This window comes from Pygocentrus nattereri, chromosome 8 (assembly GCF_015220715.1).
Source record: "Pygocentrus nattereri isolate fPygNat1 chromosome 8, fPygNat1.pri, whole genome shotgun sequence".
Classification (NCBI taxonomy): Eukaryota; Metazoa; Chordata; class Actinopteri; order Characiformes; family Serrasalmidae; genus Pygocentrus; species Pygocentrus nattereri.
The window spans coordinates 33818142-33830617 of NC_051218.1; positions in this window are offsets into that span (position 1 = coordinate 33818142).

Consider the following 12476-nt stretch of genomic DNA (forward strand, 5'->3'; position numbering starts at 1 on the left):
GATGATGATACCAATACAATACACTGTAAATTGGATTCATCTAATTGTCTAAAACAAGAAGTACATGAATAAAGTTTTAAATATATAATGGGAATTTTAAAACACTAATTTTGTTACCTGTCACAGCTAAAAATACACCATTAGTAAACGTAATGGTGTTCCCGTCTCCTTTTCCACAGAAGTACATTCCTTCATCAGCTTTAGTGGTCTGTTCAATAGTTAGATTAAAAATCTGGCTAATTCTGTGTCTCTTTGATGGAGCACTAGCTTCTCTGTTAGTTAACTTTACTGCCACTTCCTGAGGTTCCTGTCCTGTTCTTTGCTTGTACCAGACCCAAACTTTAACGTTTTGAGCAGACTTTTCCAAATTTTTGCAGTGTAGAGTAACTTCTCCACCAGACTCAGCTGAGACGAATGATGCCTTAGAAAGATCCACAGCTTGAACAGGATCTATAAGAGCTAAGCCAGTGAAGAAACAGATAAAAGTTCAACAAGCTCAGTAAACAGTGATATTATTCATAATTAAATAAAATGAAAATTTAATTTAGAGCTCATAAACTTACATATCATGTAAAGATGGAAGGTGAGCCACCAAATCAAAGCCATTGCATAAAAAGAAGTTGTTCTTGTTTGAAGCAAAATGGAAATGAAGCAAGAGCGCCACATTATATTAGTGGGCTGGGCTCAGGAGATTAAGCTCATTGGCTGCCAAATGTCACAAGGTTTTTTTAAATTATTATTTCCCTCTTGTTTTAACTCATGTTGGGCCTCCTGAATTCCCCAGACTTCCTTTAAAACAATTTGAGGTTTATTATAAGTAGCTCCCCAAAATGTCATATTTAGAAATAAAAAAAAATTCTCTCAAAACATTAAACATATGAATACAAATGCTTGTGAAGTCAATTGAGTTACTTTAAGGCACATGCATTGGTGACTGATTGTAAAATCTCCACAGAAAATCAATGACCAATAGCGCATGATGCTCTGGAGGAGCCACACGAGAGCTTAAGGTCACCAAGCCTATAGCCAAGCAGCAAATATCAAGTGCCCTGCCAGAACTGGGGTGTTCTCTTAAGGGATGGAGCTCTATCCAATATCTTTGGGATGGGTTGGAGTGACCCAGAACTGATCAACCAGCAGTAGTACCTGAGCTCACTAACGCTCTTCTGAATGCAAGCAAATACTCGCATCAATGTTCCAACATGTGGTGTAAAGGCTTCCCAGAAGAGTAGAGACTGTTACTGCAGCAAAGGAGGAGAAGCTCTCTATTAATATCCTGAATTATTCAGCTGAATATTTTTGCTATAGATCCAGCCTGAACATTTGAACATTATATAAAACAAGTAAAAGTTAAGTGATACGTTTTTGATCCCACGACCAGGGAAATTCCACCTCCGCATTTAACCCATCCGTGACGTGAAACACCACATACACACTGGTGAACACACACACTAGGGGGCAGTGAGCATACTTGCCCGGAGCAGTGGGCAGCCCTATCCATGGCGCCCTGGTAGCAGTTGGGGGTTAGGTGTCTTGCTCAAGGATACCTTAGTCATGGACTGTCAGCCCTAGGGATCGAATTGGCAACCTTCCGGTCACAGGGCCAGATCCCTAACCTCCAGCCCACGACTGCCCCAAACAAGTACAAGCAGCCAGGAGCAGATTGAGCAGGATGTCCTCTTACTTTTCTTTTGCTAACACATCCTCCGTTGTGTGAAGGAGTTTGTGGAGCGTCCCTCCTCTGGAATCTGGATTCTCTCTGCTAGCAATGGGCAGCTTGTCTCCAGCCATACTCATCAGTTCTGCATCCGACTGAATGGGTTCCTCTGTCCCTCTGCCTGATTTCTCTCCCATCTTACTGATGTCTTTCTGTGGAGCACTCTTTTCCTCAGGAGGGGCTTGTAGGGTCTTCAGCAGATGTTATGTTTCTCGCCTCGCCTCCTTTCTCTGTGCCCTCCTCTGCTGATAAGGTTCACTTTCAGGGGCTTTTCCACAGGTTCCTGAGTTCTCTTGCTGTGTTCTTCTCATTCCATATCCTAGTTGATGTTTCCACTGATGTACAGCTCCCACTCGGATGCTTCTGTCTGCTGATGGTCTTGCGCTCTTTTCCTCTTCATCTACATGACTTTTTCTCTCTTCTTAGTCCTTTTTGTAATTTATTTTTCGACCTTTGCCGCGTGTTCCTCTCCGGGTTTTCTTCTTTTGTTGAAGTCTTTTGGTCTCATTCTCAGGAATGTCTTTCTTCAATGTTTCAATTTCAGCTGGTAGAAAAAAATCAGAGAAATCAGTAACAAAGCTCATCTCCAATAATATAATCTGGAAGAATTTATGACTAATATTTAAATGATTAAAGTTGTTAACATGTTTGTTTGATTACCGATACAGACACCCGTATCAGATCCATGTCACCTGTACATCTTACTCACCAGACTGGTTGATGTTTCCTTCAGTCTCATCCAAATTGTCAGCCCAACTTTTAATGTGTTCAGGATCAACAGTCATTCCAACGTCTTTTCCTGCAATAAAACAAATTTTCCAATAAAAAGAGATTTGATTATTTCAGTTTTGGTCTTTTGGTTTCTTAGCCAGAGTTTAACTGCTTCATTCTTAATAAATGATGGTTTGTCTTACATACCAAGGGCTTGATTGAAAGTAGTCTTTGTGTTGTCTAGCTGAGTGTCAGTTTGTTTATGTCCTCAGCCTCAACTTCTACATCAGCGTCCTTGTGCATCTCATTTCCTGCTTCAGATGTTGAAAGAATTAGCAGCTGTACAGCTTCTAATGTTCTTAATATAATATCTATGTTTCTTTTACTCACCAAGACTCTGGTCAACTGTTTTCTGGACATCATTCAGTAGATCTGCCATCAGACCTTTATTGGTGTTCCAATCTGCCTCGTCATTGGACTAATTTTCCACATCTTTTCATGCAGGAGACAGAATCAGGCATTAAATCCTGATGTAAGTTAGATATTTAGGATTATGTATGCAGTATTATGTAGTATAAGTTGGTGAAGGCTGAAGATGGTTGTTGGAGGAGGAGGTGCTAAAATTGTTATAGTAAATCCTGTTTTGACATTTTTAACAGTTTAGCTGTTGGTTCTTCATCATATCTAGTGTTCATTTGCTCTACTCACCCAGTGGTTGGTCATTAGATGGGTCAGTCACGTCCAGATGAGTCTGCATGTTGTGTGTTGATGCTTCAACCTCATCCGCAGCGCTCATCACTTCACATCCTGATTCAGAGATACAGGAACATAATTTTCTATAAATTCTTGGTTAAACATCCCCAAAAGCTAATATTACATCTCTGTAATATAATGGTAATGGTAAAGTGCAGGAATCTGTGAATGAGCTGATGCCTTTCTTAAGCACTAGAGGAGTGTAATACTATAAATGTCATGGATGTCACGTGAACATGTCATATGTTTTATTAAGCATTTTTTATTCAGCACAACTTTATTAATCAATATTTTTAAGAATTTAACATCTTTTTAGGTTTATTATGTGTGATTATTTTCTTATTCTTACCCAGCAATTTGGCCTCGAGCTCATCAATGAAAATAAGCATTAGTTCTTTAACAGCTTCAACCTCAGCTTCCGTGAGTAATGCCTCTGTTGTCTCTCCATGGTGCCCTCAGTCACCTAGCAACACCCTAGTAACCACCTGATTTTACATGATCTGGGTATCAGCAGTTCCCCGCTGTGTTATCATCATTCCATCTGTTCCTGAACTTACCAAGATGTTTCTCCACTGTTTCCTCTGTTTCATCCAGATGAATGTTCATCAGCTCCTGGATGGCCTCGGCCTCGGCTTCAGCAACCACCTTCTCCAGCCTCTCATTCTCTGTTTTTACAGGAATAGATACTCAGTTCTGCAACTTTGTCATTTTCATGATATCAGTTTTAAAGGACTGTAATTAACTTAATGATTTTCCATTTTTTCTGTAATAAGAACAAAGATTAAAATAACACTTGATTAATGTTTTACATTTTCAAGAGTTGCTTTATGAGATATATTGATAGTAGTTGTGAAACTCTAGTGATATTGATGATTGAATATGTTTATGTGGACGTTTGGTGGTCAGAGCTGGACTAAGTCATTTTAGCATTATTATCACTAGTTTTTAGTCCTGTTTTTTATTTTGGCAGATATTAAGTTTCATTTCTTACCCAGAGGTTGGTTGTTATCTTCGTCATTCTCATCCAGGTCAGGGCACATTAGCGGTTTCACGGCTTCGTGCTCATCTTCAGTTTCGATCTTGAGGTCAACATGTTGAGGACTCACAGAAGAAATCACAGAAGAAATAGACTCCAAGCTGCCAGAGTCAAGACCTGCTGGGACGTGTGGCGCATCACTCTGCTTCTCTCCAGCTGCTGGCTGTTGTCTTGCTTGGCTTTCCTCTGCTCTTTCTACATCCTTTGTCCTTTTTTTCTGCTGTCCCTTAATTTTTCTTGTTCTCCACATTTTCTTCCTCTTAATCTTGCCCCCGTCTTTCTTGACTTCACCTTCATTTGCTTCATTTTCGGACTGCCGGCCTCTGCAACACCAAAATAAGAGACAGCTCATTGTGCTGCTGGTCTTCTCTCGTGCATCTACATAGAATGATTTGAAGTGGCAGTGCGTGTGGAATTTGTCTGTATCATAGCCATGATGACATCACAATGTTTTAATCCTGGTCCATCAGGTGAAAAGGTCACCTATTGTGATGTCACTGACCCATAAAGACAATAATCAACACTGTAGTTGCTGCAGTTAAATGGGTGTGAATGAATGCAATAAAGGTGCTTGTGTGTTAAATTATAAGAGAGTATATATATATATAGTATATATTATAAGAGAGACATACTAACGTTTGTTATTCATGACTTTAGGGACTTCAGTGCACGTTAATGATGCTTTTCTTAAGTTGTACAAATATGTAATAAAGCTTTGATTTGGTAAGGGGTTAATTTCCCAGTTACCTACAGCTCTGTACAAAAGTCTTGAAGCTGTTTATTTTTGCAGTCAGTGCGCCTTGATTGTACAACACTTTATTACATTGTAATAAATACACAAATATAAATACATATATATAAATAACAAGAATAGTTTTTAAAACTCTTCCTTACTTCTCGCTGTATTCCAGCCATTCTATGCCTTTGTTAATTTCTGTCAGTTGGACGTCTGATTTGACATGATAACGCATCGCATAATCATGTCAAACTACATCATTTCAAATCTTTAATTTTATTTAATTATATAATGTAGACGAAAGAACCTCAGATGCCTAAACAAAGACGAGCATATAGATATAAAAAAGAACGTTTAACTAGTGGAGTAAATGAGTTGCGTTCAAATTTGTGTTTGAATTGCTGATCTTGAACTTGCTCTTGAACTCTCACGTCACAGAGAAATTATATTACAACTTACAACCTGTAACTAGAGACCTGCCCACCTGTATGCATTTCACATCAAGGTACGCTGGTAGGATTTGTCATTCTATGCAAAAAGCTGTTGATGTCTGTGAGTTACAGTTGTGCAGAGATTATCAGTGCTTACAGAACAGTGAATAACTAAAATTCCACTTGAAAGAGCATAATTAGTCCTGTTTAACAGGATTTAGTTAAATATGATATGTGAAATATTGAATAAAAACCACTTTTAACATGTGGCAATGCTGGGGTTTTAGTATGTTCCAACTTAGTGAATTCCTGAAAAACAAAAGACTGTGATATTCATTATTTGTCTTGAACATTTCTTGAAGTATCCTGATGTTAAGTCCAGTAGCAGAGGTACTGATATCCTAGTAAATAAAAATATCCCCTTTACAAGTGAAAAAGACTAGTATGACTCAGAAGGTGTATACAACCCCATTTCCCCAAAAGTTTGGATGCTGTGTAAAATGCAAATACAAACAGAATGCACTGATGTGGACTCAAACACAATTAAACACAAGGGTAAACCTGGTCTGCATAGTGTGACATTATCATAACCCCCACAGGAGTAACAAGTATATCTTTTTCTTTATATTTTCTTCTTTTCTTCATATCTTTCTAACTTTATAGCTACTTAAATAAAGTACAAATCATCCAAAATATAAGATAAACCTATGAAGCTCCCCGTGCTCATCTGTGTTGGTTCCGCTTGGTGAGGGTGTGGCTATATCTGCACTGCACAGCATGGCCACACCCCCTCATCTGCTGCAAGTTATGCATCGCTATTTCATGTAAAATTAATAAACCGATTTACTCAAATAGCCAAATGTGCCTGTTTCCCTTTTCGTCTAGTAACCCAGTCACCATGACTGTAGTATTTTCCATCCCTGCTGTCAGGACAAGACGTTCCTGCTGTCAGCACGAGTGAAGGCGGCCTGTAGTTTGTTGGATTCAGGGAGGACCTCTTGAGTGCCCACCTACTGGAGCAGATTTGAAAATGGAAGAAGATGGTCATTAGTAATGTTTTGGTCAGGCCTATGAAAAGACCCTTTGGGGTGGCAGGGAATCAAGGAAAAAAAAGACAACATGAATGAAACAATAACTTTTTTTTTCAAAAAAATCCAGATGTTTAACATGAGCTTAATTTTCTGGACCTATTTATGGTAAATATGTGTTTGTATGTGACACTCAATTGTTTTTGCTGCATTTGCCCATCATGATGAGTAATAATATTTGTATGCTATACATTTATATTTGCTATTTATGTTGCTTTCTTTGCATTTTTACCAGACTCATTCTACATCTAGTGAGTGTTACTGATCTAAACTATTAGAATAATAAAGTAGAACGCAGAAGCTGAGAACTGAATTAAACTGAATTTCATTAAAGCTGGACTACTAAAACGGACTGGACTACTAATACATAATATCTACCCTGAACAGGCGGACTCTCTGATTCTCCAGTTGCTTACTGGACTAAACTCCAACAGTTTCCATGAGTTCTTACATTTAAAACTACATCCTCCACATCAGCAGTACATAGTCTCCCATGCTTCTGAGTGTGATCCATCCCAGCAATCCACACAGAAACTCTCAGAACAGTCCAGAACATCATCCATGAGGGACCACCATAAAAGGTGAGTGTAGCTCTTCATAGCTCCTCCTACACACTCAGGATCTTCAGCACATTGGGTCCCTAGAGTATTCATCCATTACAGCCAAACACCACATAATCCTTCTTGGCCTCCAGGCATGGCTTGCTGTAGTTCTAGTATGTTCCCCTCCACTGTGAACAACTATGCAGTCAAAACAGGAGGAACCACTCTGACTGTAGTTGATGACCATAAAAGATCAGAATCAAAGCAAAGTTGGTATGTTAGCTAGCTGTCTAATTAGCAACCAACACTACTCCTAGTTTTAGGGAAACAAATTAAATACAGATGTATAATAATCCATGAAGATTTCCATGCCTAAAGTCCTCCAACCAGCAGTTAAACTACACTGTCAGCTGTAGCTGTGCCTGAAACGCTTCACTGGAGCCCTCATCCTTCTTTCTTAGTAAACTCCCATGCAAATGAGGGGCTGCACCGGAGGCTGCCACGAAAACACAGAACCAGCCCATGATGTGTGAGTGAGTTCAACAGAGGCACAGAGACCAACAGAAAGATCCTAACAGTTCAAATCATAGTTCATCATAACAGGAGAAAAGCTTTTACTGCCTCTGTAAACACTAGTTAGAAGAGTTTGAATGATCCCTAAAGCCTTCACAGCTATTCAGTTTCTGTCTCGCTGCCGGCAGTAACTGAAGGGAAAGTCTGTTGTTTTATAATGTGCAGAGATGTATTTAAATATGTATTATATTACCTCTAAAACTTTATTTCACCTGCAGCATAACAGAGCTTTACTGTCTACATCTGAGGAAACAGCTTCTGAGCTTCCATCACTCACAGATTCGTCTCGTTATTAGGAAGAAAAGAGATCTAAAGCCTAAAAAAAATCATACCAGTGCAAATGTTTTGTTATATTACTACAGATATCTTAAAAATTCATGTGCTTTGTCATGTGTGTGTGTGTGTGTGTGTGTGTGTGTGTGTGTGTGTGTGTTTGACTTGTTTTATTGTTTTCCATGTGCTTATGACACTAAATGTTACAGATTCTTGAGCTGTAAAAGAGAGAAAAAGAATAAGCCACAGAGAATAATAGAAATCATTTTCATTTAATAAGAGAAATAAATAAAATAATCTGTTCTCCAGAGCAGTCTATGGTTTTCATCACCAAGGAGAGCAGCACAGTTCTGCTTCAAGACCAAAAACAGAGACACAGTGTAAATAAAACTAAATGTACAGTTGACCATGTAGAATATAAAGACACTGGTCCACTTAAATAAAAAAAAAAAATTAAATAAAAATCTTCCACAACTCATTTATTTATCCACTTTGTAGATGTTCAATTACAGACTATATCTTATCTATTGTGATGATTCTGTGGTCAGTAGTTCTCATTTATCATTAGTCAGTTTCCTCATTTATCATTGGACCAGATATCATGGGGTGGTGGGTCATTCTCAGCACAGCAGTGACACTTTCAAATCCAAAATGTTGGCGTATTTAAAAGTACTGTAAATCTCCACTAGGTGTCAGTACACTGTAAGATACAGTACAGGTACATGTTTGTTGAAATGCACCCTCAAAGGTATTACAGTGGTCTTAAGGTCCAATTGTGCAGCTTAAATGAGTTTTAAACATTCACTCCATTCACTTTATGACGGCGAAAGTGTATCATGGTAGCTTTTCATAACCTACAGTTTTAGGAGAGAAAAGTAAAATAAGAAGCCCTGGAGTGATGACAGTATCATCCCCCGTCTAATCAGACGTGTGAATTATACCTAAACTTTAATGTCACTTTCATTTACTAGTTATATTTGTTTAAAAATTAAAATGGTGCATTGATTAATGCATCCGTAACGTAATTATTACATAACTATTACAGTCATTAAAAAACTATTAAGCTGTTGGTTATTAGATCTGATATTTCAGCTTTAAATAAATATAACTGAATAAAAAATCATTCTACAGGCATCACTGCCAGCACTGAATAATGGATGATTAAGCAATTTATTTAAATAATACACTGAATACTAAAATCATATTTTTAATGTAAAAAGTATAGGGTTTAAAAAAAGGATAAAATATAAACTACTAAAGTCAAAGATATTAATTTATCAGTCAAGCTGAAGCAGTTGTGTCAAACTCAACCACTGAAAGGGCCATAATAAAAAATCTCAGCAAATCTGCCGGGCAGCTGTGGTTTTATTTCATTTTTACTTAACATTTCTGCCATTGGTTATTCAAAACATGCCAAAACTGCAACAGCAAAATAGGCATTAAATACTTATTCAGAAATCATTTTAAATAAATAAATAGATTTAGAGTTTTTGAAACTGCCTATTTACTTGAACACCAGACATCTTTTATTTTTATGTAACCGCTGGCCCAGAGATTGTAGTTGGGGAAAGGGGGTCAGAACACACACTATGTTGTTGTGCATGCTGAGGACTGTAGTGCATCTCAGAGTAAAACAGGCTAATAGATTAGAAAATTAAATTATTTCGTGGACCGAGTAAAGGGCTGTGTCATGGGCCTAACTTGCCCCATGGGCCTGACACACACGGCCTAAAGCAAGGTTAACATATACATTCATTGAGGTCTTCTGGTGCACATGACATACTGTATGCTTGCAGAATCTGGTCAAAAATAACTGATTAAATTTATGAATATGAAGTATTTGGAAGTATATATATATATATATATATATATATATATATATATATATATATATATATATATATATATATATCATATCATATAATTACCCACTACTGCCTTGATAATGCTTGATCACATAATGATCACATAATGCTTATTTACATGACTATATAGATGTTATTTTTTTAACGTTCATATCAGTCTGTAATATTCTGTATATAATCTTTATTGTATTATCTGTCTATTAAACCAGTATAGTATAGATATTAATTTCTGTATATAAACAGAAATTCACACATCTTTTTAGTTCCTTTCACATTGACTCTTTACTATTCCTTATTCTATTCCCCTAAGAGAAATACCTGTTAACAGTCTGTGCTCCTCTGGACTGTTCAGTGTTAAATATCATACAGTGTCACTCAGCTGGACTTACTGTGTAACATACTTGGTGAAATAAAATGATCCTGATTCTGATTCTGATCATAAGGTGTAACCTATACAGACTTGTTCCATGTTGTGTGCAAGATGTGTGGGTGGGGTTAGCTTCAGTTCTCACTGGGGCTCCTCCACCAATCATATATTGCTCTCTCTCTCTCTCTCTCTCTCTCTCTCTCTCTCTCTTGCTCTCTCTCTCTGTCTCTCTCGCTCCTCCCCTCTCACTTACTCATACATCCGCCAACTCTCTCTCTTTCTCTCTCTATCTCTCTCTCTCTCTCTCTCTCTGTCTCTCTCGCTCCTCCCCTCTCACTTACACACACATCCTCCAAGTCTCTCTCTCTCTCTCTCTCTCTCTCTCTCTGTCTCTTGCTCCTTCTCTCACTTAGTCATACTTCCTATACTCAAACTTCATAACAAATAAAAAAAATTTTTCCTGGAACTGATCCTGAGTGAATCATTAATTTGGAAAAATATGCAATGTAATGAAATGGAAGTGTATTAATAGGGAGTTTGTTTTCCTTTTTTGCGTTAACATCCTCTGTTCTTCTGTGAAGTCTTTATACTAGATGCTAGAACATTGCTATGAGGATTTGATTGCATTCAGCCACAAGAGCATTGGTGAGGTCAGGTACTGATGCTGGATGATCAGTTCTGGATAATTCAACTCATCCCAAAGTTATTAGGTGGTGCTCCATTACTTCAGAGATCTCAGCTCCAATGCTCCACAATCCAATGCAAGGGTTGTATATGGGGCTTTATGTGTGTGGCTGCTCCAGAATGTACCACTATATTGACAGTCCTTTGCTTTGGAGACAATACAAGGTATGTGTAAACAATAAAGTAAGAGGTTGAACACATCCCTGCCAGCATTTTAGTGCAATTTAAAGTAGCTGAATTCACTCATTAATCGAAATATCGGAATACTTTTGGACATATAGTGCAAGATTTATTAAATATTTACATTGCCATTGATGCACTTTTTTGCACTGCAGGTGCGCTGAGGCCTTTTTGCACATGCACACGAGGGCTCCACTGAGCTTCAGATGTTATCAAACCTAACTTCATGAATATGCATTTCAGGGACCAACAGTGTTGCGGCACAAATACTGGATTAATTCATCTAAATGAATCAGAGCGATTTATGAACTTGAACTGGACCAACATTTTTGAAATGGGTGCAATTCCTTTGCAAATGCAGAGAAGACAGATATGAACTACATACACTATATGGCAGTTTCATAGAATTCCACCTCTGAAATGGAAGCATCTAGGAGCAACAGTAGCTCAGCAACGGAATACCATATCATGTAAACTCAGAGTGAGTCTTCCAAGTGCTGAAATGCATAGTACATAAACATCACCTATCCCCTGTTACGTCTACTCACTACAGAGTTTCAGACAGCCTCTGCAAACATCACAACAAGAACTGTGCATCAAAAACAAAGTGCAATGCCAGGCCTTGGCTAAAGTGGTATAAAAGATGCCACCACTGCACTTTGTCCAAGGTGATGCTTCATCTATCATGCTTCACTATCTGACAGACTGAAAGACATATCTTGGTCAGGTGGATTCCAGGAGAACACTACCAACCAGAAAGCACAGTGCCAATAGTAAAGTTTGATGGAGGCTATATTTTAGGGTTTGTGATGGGCAAAAAACACAGATTTCAATTATTTTGGTGTGGAGGAACACCAGTGGCCTGCTTAGAGCCCTGATCTTAACCCCACTAAACACATGAGTATGACAATGAGTAGGACTGTCAAACACCAGCCAGGCCTTCTTGCCCAACATCAGACCTCACAAATGCTCTTTTGACAGAATGGGCACAAATTCCCACAGACAGACTCTAATCTTCTGGAAAGACTGAAGGATATTTTAGCTACAAAGTGGGAACAGACTCCAAATTAATGTCCATGGTTTTGGAATGAGATGTCCAAAAGGCTCATGTAGGTGTGATGATCAAGTAACAACATGCTTTTGGTCATATAATGATGGTCATGATGTCTGGTCATGATTTTCCAAACTGTTCATCTTTCAGCAGCCTCCTTCTTTAGAATGCTAAGATATTCTAGAGAAAACTTTCTCTTTGAATCAAGTAGCTGAGTTTCGGCAGCTCAGTTTGAGTAAATTTGGCGCACAGTGTACTTGTACATGAATGTGTTTAACATTCAACTGTAAAATTGTGCTAAATTTGAGTTGAATGCAAGCACATACACATTAAATATTCACATTGCACAGCATCCACGATAAGTGCAATGTGTTTGTTGATAACAATATTGAGCAACTCTTTTGATTATAGTTATTTTTTAAATTACAGAAACACATGCTAATATTTTCAGATCTGAATTTCTAGGGTA